The 8,979-nt window shown below is 39.1% G+C and overlaps 1 pseudogene; it reads left to right on the forward strand.

Annotated features, from left to right (window-relative positions):
• Positions 1–8,888, forward strand: part of LOC103195354 — a 12,247-nt pseudogene extending 3,359 nt beyond the window's left edge.
• Positions 8,889–8,979: the final 91 nt, after the last annotated feature.

An 8,979-nucleotide genomic window follows, 5' to 3' on the forward strand; every position in this document is an offset into this window, starting at 1 on the left:
ACGACTCGACGGCACTTAACAACAACAAGTATGTCAAAGCTAAACATAAGGTATACTCGGCGCACTTTACTGTATGTCAATCTTATCTCAAGCAAAACCAGAAACAAACCCACCACCAAGTTGAAAGCTGTGAAAAAAATTTTTGTTTAAATGGGAAACAGCAGTCCTGTAAGGCCAAACAATGGAAACAATTTCTCCCCCCCTCCTTTTTTTTTGTAAACCTTTATTGTGATTTGGGTGGAAGTTCACAGAGCATATCAGTTTTCCATTCAACAATTCACACACATTTTGTTTCACATCATTGACTGCAATCACCTCAATGTAATATCACCCCTCTTACTCCTTCTCTATGTTTTTTGCTTCCTTCCTCTTTCTCTCCTAACCCTTCCTGCCTTCTGAACTTTGTTCTTGGCCAAATGCTGCCCTTTTGATCTCATATGGTTGATTTAAGAGTATGTACCTTCCTAGAATTACTGTTTGAAAATTGAGCCATGGGAGTGAGTTCAGTTCCAGGTCTGAAGGGTGACTGAGGGCCATCGCCTTGGGGGTTTCACCAGTCTAGCCAAACAGTAAGCCTGGTCTTTTTTATGATTTTGAGTTTTGTTCCACTTTTTTATCTGACTCTATCCAGGACCTTCTAATGTGATCCCTTTCAGAGCAGTTAGTAGTGGTAGCCGGGTACCATGTAGTTCTTCTGATCTCAGGTTCCTAGAGGTTAAGGTTAATGTAGTCCATTAGTCCCTTAGACTAATTGTTTCCAGGTGCTTTTGCTTTTCTTCACTCCTCTTCACTTGAGATGGGGAGAGACCAATAGTCAGACTTAAGATGATTGCTTGCAAGATTTGAAGACCCTAGTTACTACTCAGGAGCTCTGGTAGCATAGTGCCTAAGGCACTTGACTGCTAACCAGAAGACTGGCGGTTCAAACCCACCATGACTCCTCGGAAGGAAGATGGGGCAATCTACTTCCATAGTGATACTCGGAAACCCAAGGAGGGCTCACTATGATTCGGGTCCGACTCAATGGCACATAACAACAACAACAGTTACTACTCATCAAAGTAGGATGTAGAACACTGTCTTTGTGAACTATGTTGTGCCAAGTGACCTTCATATCCCCCAAGATGATGGTCCTGAGTCCCCAGGCCCAATCTCTCAGGGTTTTTGGTTACGGTTAAGTTTTCATAGGTTTGCCCTTTGTTGTTGTTGTTGTTATGTGCCGTCGAGTCAAACCTGACTCATAGCGACCCCTCCTTGGGTTTCCAATATGATCTACTATATTCATGAAAATAGCTGCAGCGTATGTAAATACATATATAGAAATATTCTGTCAAACATATATATACATATATATTTATACTTGTTGACAAAGTCCCGTTCTTCTTCCCACACCTATTCAGCTTTCATATCTACCTATGGAGCCACTCTTAGATTTGTGTATTAGTATTTACCTCTGTTCTCTTTAATTCTTGTACTTCTCTCAGAATCTTCCTTTCCTTTTTTTTTTTTTTTTTATGATTTGGGTGAAAGTTTACAGAGCAAATTCGTTTTCCATATAGTTTGTATGCATTTTATTTCATGACATTAACTACAATCCCCATAATGTAACAGCTCTCTTCTTACTCCTCCCTGTAGTTACCTCTTCCCTGTGTCCTTCCTTACTATGCACTCCTGCTCTCTGAGCTACCTCCCTGTGCAAATACTGTCCTTCTGATCTCCCATGATTGATTGTTCTAAAGAATGTACCTACCTGATGTAAATGTTCACCTTATATGCCTATTGTCTGGCTGGAAGCCATGGGAGTAAGTTCAATTCCAGGCCTGAAGGGTGACTAGGGGCTATAGTCTCAGGGGTTTCATCAGGGTCTATCAGACAAGTAAACCTGGTCCTTATATGATTTTGTGTCTTGTTCCACATTCCTCTCCCACTCTATCCACGATCACCTGCAGTGATCCCTTTCTGAGCGGTAGCTGGGCACCATCTAGTTCTTCTGGTCTCACGGTCATACAGGCTGAGGTTTGCATGGTCCACTAGTCCCCTGGATTATTTCCATGCATCTTTGGTTTTCTTCATTCTTCTTTGCTCTGGATGAGGAGAGACCAACTATTGCATCCAGATGGTCACTTGGCAAGCTTTGAAGACCACATGCTACTCACCAACACAGGATGTAGAACAATGCTTTTGTGTCGTATGTTATGCCAATGGAGCCTGATGTCCCCTGCAACCATGGTCTCAAGCCCACAGGTCCAACAACTTGCTCCCTCAGTGTAGCTGGCTGTGGCTAAGAAGTTATCATAATTTTGCCCCATTACTTCTATATCTATGGACATTCTTATAGCACATACAAATACACATGCAGAAATATCATCTGCTAATCTTATATATAGGAGCTCTGGTGGCACAGTGCCTAAGGCATTTGACTGCTAACCAGAGGGCTGGCAGTTCAAATCCACCAGCCACTCCTCAAAAGGAAGGCTGGGCAATCTACTTCCGTAGTGACTGTCTTGGAAATCGAAGGAGGGGTCACTATGAGTCAGATCCAACTCAACTGCAGTGTCTGTTGTTTTGTTTTGTTTTTGGTTTTGGTTTTTTTTGGTCTGGAACCTTACATATATGTTCATGGGTCTATTCCCTTTTGCCTAGACATATCTAATCATTCAGCCTGTATCTACTTGCAGATTAATGTTTATTATTACTGATAATGCAGTACTGTGTACGTGAAAGTGTTTAACTTTGTTATCTGAACCTCCTGTTCATCTGTCTGTCTTCCTTTTTCTTAGTGTTATTGTGTTGGCCATTCGCTTTTGCTATTGCCTTTCCCTTCACCCAAATCAATACTTGACTCTACCTATCTAGCAGTGTTTCCTCCCTTCCCCTCCCATGCCTGGTAACCAACAAAAAAAGTTTCCTTCCATATATAAACCTTTCCTTGACTTTTTATAATGATGGATTAATATTTATCTTTCTGTGATTGACTTATTTCACTCAGCATAATGTCCTCCAAGTTCATCTACGTTATGCAGTGTTGCACAGGTTCCAGACTATGCTTTAGTGCTGCAAGGTATTCCATTGTGCATATGTACCATGGTTTGGTCATCCATTCCTCCAATAGAATGGGCACTTAGGCTGTTCCCATCTCTTAGCTATTGTGAATAGTGCAGCAATGAACACGGGTCCTTTCCTTGAGCATTCTATACTAACCTTACCCTTATTGTCTATTGCCTTCCCCTTCACCCAAATTAGTATGTATCTACCCTCTAGTTAGTGGTTTACTCTCTTTTTCCCTCCCACCCCTGGTAACCTTCAAAGGATATTTCTATAAACCTTTTTTTTTTTTTTCTTTTTTACTTTTTACAGTAGTGGTCTCAGTGGGAACAATTTCTTTTTGAAAGACTTGATATTACCAACAGGCCATTAAAAGTCCAGTTCCACATTGATTCTTCTCTTAGGAAAGTACCCTCAAAGGGATTTCTTTATTATACACGTAGGACACAGATATCCCCATATCTTCTCTAATGGATAGGCATAGCCTAATTTAAAATCAACAGTTCATATGATAAGCATGATTAATATCTTGGGGGTTAAGTCAGTATCATCTCCTGTGGTTAGGAAATCCCTTCATCCAAGTCTCTCTTATTTTTAAATAACTCAATCACATCAATCAAAACAATACTTGAGTATTTTATCTATCACCTCAGAGTATTTAATGACTTGCTAAAAACTAGATTAATTAAACTATGTTTAATTAATTAAACCTTCCTTTTCATGAATTTCACAACTGTCATAATTGCAGTAACTTTATAATGTATGGCCACCATTTTGGCACCACCTTTCAGTCTCAGCTTCTAATGGCAAAGATTAAAAGATTAGCTTGTTTTCAACTAAGATCTACCAAGAATTTTTAGGCACTCCTTGCAGCAAAGGACCTCTTTAAAATATTGAAGAGCAAAGATGCACTTTGAAGACTAAGGTGTATCTGACCAAAGCCATGGTATTTTCAATAGCCTCATATGTATATGTGAGAGTTAGACAATGCATAAAGAAGACCACAGAAGACCTGATGTATTTGAGTTGTGGTCCTGGTGAAGAATACTGACTATACCATGGACTGCTAGAAGAATGAACAGATCTATCTTGTTAGTACAATCAGAATGCTCCTTAGACGAATGGCCAGACTTCATCTTTCACACTTTGGTCATTAGTCAGAAAGGACCAATCCCTGGAAAGGATTATCATGACTGGTAAAGTAGAGAGTCAACGAAAAACGGGAAGACCATCAACAAGATGGATCAATACAGTGGCTGCAATAATGGGCTCAAGCATGGCAATGATTTTAAGGATAGCACAGGACCAGGCAGTGTTGTGTTCTGTTGTACATGGGGTCGCTAGAGTCACAATGGACTGGATGGCACCTAACAACAATTAGAGTTCATTTTCCAGGTGCAAATATTTAGATTTCATTCAAAACTCTACCCTTTGCATACTCTTTGCATTTACTCAATCCTTAAAAGTTGGTGTTCTCCATGGTTGCATCCTCCACTGTCTTCTAGTCTCACTTATTACCATTTGTTCTCAAACTTCACAATCTCCTAGGAAACGAGTTAAAAAGGAGGCTTCCCAGTAGCATCAAATGTCAGTATAAGGAACACAGCTTGATCAAAGTAAATGATGTCACTAAAAAGCACACAACAGAAAAATGTTTGCGCTAAAATATATGACATCAACAATTTAGCAACATCAACGATAATCAAAAAATGAACGTATGGAAGTATATGACCATATATGGGTATGACATGGTATAGGTATATACATATGTGTGCACAAATGGAAGTATCTATATGTGTACATACAGATATGTGTGTGCATGCATTTATATTCATAGGAGACACAGTTACAAATACTTCTGAGATATAACCAAGCACACTGAGAGACTAGTTCTCTGGGTTTGAAGGCTCACGGATTTAGTTTCAGGAGACAGCTCAGTCAAGTGGCATAATACAGGTTATAAAGTTCATGTTCTACATCTTAATAAGATGACTACCATCTGGGATCTTAAAAGTGAGCAGCCATCTAAGATGTAACTATTGGTCTCTACTCATAAGAAGCAGGAGAGAAAAAAGGAAACTAAAGTCTCAGAGACTAATAGCCTACACAAGCCACAGCCTCATCTACCCTGAGACCAGAAGAACTAGATAATCCCTGGCTACCAATACTAACCTTTCTATCTGGGCCACAATAGGTAAACCTTAATAGAACTAGAGAAAAACACAGAATAGAACTCAAATTCTTAAAAAGTCCAGACTTACTGGACCAATCGAGACTAAAGGACTCCCTGAGGCTTTCACTCTGAGATACGCTAAACCTTTAACCAAAACTATCCTGAGGTCACCTTTTAGCAAAATAACAGATTGGTACACAAAATAAAGGATATACCCATGAGTACAAAGCTCCATTAAAAAACCATCTATATGGGGCCAACAGGTCAACAATTATTCTAAAGCAAAGATAAGGGGGCAGGGAAACTAGAGCACAGAAATAGAACCACCAGAACACATTTATAGAGAATACTGACATTGTGAAAAATCCACTTTACATCACCGAATAATTTGTATAAAAAATTTCAAATGGGAACTTTATTTGCTATATAAACTTTCACCAAAAAAACAGTAAAATATTATTTTTATAAAAATAAAATAAGGTTTTCCTTGACCCAACCCCAATGATTGTGACTCAGATCAATGGATGGGGACCTACTAATCTCTGTATTTTTAACTTACCCCTAGATGATTCTAAGATACACACTAAGAAGCACTGCTTTAACTACCTTCCTAGGAGATGTCATGAATGCTTTTATCTCATAGATGAATACATCATGTTTTCAATTACTTTTTACAGTTGATGGTTCTCAGTTCTATATTTTATACCAGATCTTCTCTAGGTCAAAATCCATTTTTGTTCCAAATGTTGGTCCTCATCCAGAAATACCTAATTCAATGAATGACACCAGCATCCATCTGATTGCCAATGCTGGAAGCCAATAGACATCCTATCTTCTTCCTGCTCACCACTCACCTCTTGTCATCAAAATCTATCATTCTCTACATACTGCTATCACCATAGACCACAATTCTTCACATCTCTTTGGCTACTGAAATAGCCTCTGAACTAGTTTCCCAGCACCCGTTTACAGTGCTGCCAAAGTGACCTTTCTAACATCAATATCTGCCCATGTCATTCTCTTGATTACAACTCTTCTTACCATACCCTTCATGATCTGGTCCTTGTAAACCTCCCCAACCTGCTTCCCTGCAATCCACTTATTCTCTATGCCAATGATATAGAACTATATACTTGCCATTCCATTAACTTCTTTTACCTGTGTATATTGTCTCTTCTGAAAAATCTCTTCTAACTGCATATTCAAACTTCAATTCCCTGCTGAGGACTGACCAACTCCAGTAAAAATCCTTTCCTTCCAAACTATCACTCCCCTTCCCTAATATTAAGCTCACATTTAAAAATATTTGTTACATGTTTACACAAATAACACAAGCATTACACAGGATCCCACCCCTCAACCACAAAGAACCCCTGTAAACCACACAACCCTGTCGGGCGTTAGTTTCCTATACATGATATGCAGGTTACATATGTATGCAGTATTAACATGGGCATGTTATATATAAGAAATATGGTACATATTGCACTATATTGTGTCAACCTATTTGACTACCTTCCCTTTTAGACTATTTTGTGTTTTTCATCTCTGTATTCCTAACCTAGTGTGTACAGCTGGCACATAGCAGATAGTCATTAAATATTATGCAAATGAATGAATCTTTTATAAAAGGAGTTTCTAGTTAATAGGGATCTTTCTTTTGTATTAACCATGGAAAAGCTTAACATACCCTTTTGAACTGCAGTGGTGAACAGGCATACCGTCCCCTGCACTCCTCAGAGTAGGGACCACCATCTCCATGGCATGGCTATGAATGGGCCCAGCACTGGTGAGTCATAGCATGTAGTGCAGTCTTTGTATGATCTCTATAGTTCATATGTAATCTTTTAGCTCCTGCTGCTGTCAATGGTAATAGTGATATTTTCAATGTAGAGTTTTATATAGTTGTGCCTTGCACTCCCTACTCCAGATTGGTACTGACAGGGAAGACTGTTCATCCTCAGCAGGTCATGCACTCATTTCACCATGCTTCTATGGGTATAGTGACAGCCTGGTGTGCTGCAGTGATAACCAAAGTTTTCTTGTGGTTCCCTGCACGAGTGCTAAGAGCTTAGATAGCTCTGCTGCACAAACCTGCTTAAATGAATATCACCTTTTTTCCCTACTGGCTGAATCATTCATGGGCTGTAGCTATCTGTATTTTGTCAACAACATGAATAATCTTCCATTTCCCATCATAAAGGTAGCACCGATTACTGTGTCCTGGCAGGACTGGGGGAGGATGATAACAACATTCATGCAAAATACCTCTGTAGAGCTGCCAACTTCTTTTTGGGAAGCTTGGGGATTTACAATACAAATTCTTATGCTTTAGGAGGTCTCTGCTCTTATTAAACATAGTTGGGTGGAATTGTTCCTGGTTAGAAATTTCTGCATCCTGTATTATTTTCTAGGCCATATTCCCAAAGCTTAGATTAGCACTGCTATGCATGTATGGAAAGATAAGCAGTTACAAACTACTGACACTGTGTCTCTTGAAGCTTATTACTCTACCATGTCTGGCTATGTGGTGTCTTTCTTCTAAGACTCGCTTTAAAATCTATGCTACAGCATTTCATCTGTTCCCTGTTCAACCATCATTTGCAGAAGAGTCAGATGAATGCCTCCTAAAGTTTTAAATAGCAATCCTCCCTTCATCATAAAGTATTTGGCCTCGTAGGACCTGAACTTGCTCTCTTCACCATTCTTCTACACGAAGACAAGAAGTTTTTAGTCTCAGCCAACCACATGAACATCCCCACAACTGGACAGTTTTCAAGGGAGTGTTTGAATCTTTTAAATGGTATAACTTAGAAACTGGTTCTCTGTCAAGAAGCTGCTGCTACCAATGGGAGAGGTGCCATCTTCATTATACCCAGTGGAACCTAAGATTGAAGTCTCCAGAAGAAATTACTTTTCAGACACCAAAATCTAGCCAGACGACTCAGCCTTCAGTGCCACTATTAAACAACTTTGTTTTCTTCAAAATTATCTACACCTGATGCTGCAAGTCCCATTTGGACCCCTCTTGGCTCTAAGGTAATGAATCAGATGACTGGAATTTTTTATGTAAATGCATGTTATGGGTCGTCTCAAAGTCCTTTACTAATAAGAAGGCCAAGATGATAGACTTCTGCATCTGATCAGCAAATGACTCAATTTTCTAATCCCTCTCCATCTACCTGTTAATGCTAAAGGTAAGACAGTGGTACAGCACAATGTGATTTATTTATGGATTCAGAATAAATGTAAAGAGATTAAGAACTTCTTCTCAAAATGAGTATTGATAATACATTTTTTCTGTAAGCACCCAGAGGCCTGCATTCAGGTTGTTTTAGAAAGTCTGTCTCACTTAGTAGCAGCATCATTTACAAAAGATAGATTTGGACTTGTCCAGACTACACAACCAGCTATTCTTAATACTTTGCTGACACTGAAAGTTGACAAGCACTTCAAATTTCTTAATGTTTCTGATAAAGCACATCAGAGTTCAGGAAGTCTTTTGGATATTTCTCATAAAACATTAAGATTTGCTTTCAGAGCATCATGAAAAACTGCCATCTATCAAATAACTACTACTTTTGGTAAACACATGAATGCAGCGCAAGTATCTGCAGAATATCGGAAAAGATTTCAGCAGTTCTTAAGCGTTCAAAAAATCAAAGAATAATGTAGAATCTGCAAAACACCGCATAACGTGGATGAACTTGGAGGACATTATGCTGAGTGAAATAAGTCAGTCACAAAAGGACAAATATTGT

This window comes from Orycteropus afer, unplaced genomic scaffold (assembly GCF_000298275.1).
Source record: "Orycteropus afer afer isolate SDZICR_OR568_19922 unplaced genomic scaffold, OryAfe1.0 scaffold00054, whole genome shotgun sequence".
NCBI lineage: Eukaryota > Metazoa > Chordata > Mammalia > Tubulidentata > Orycteropodidae > Orycteropus > Orycteropus afer.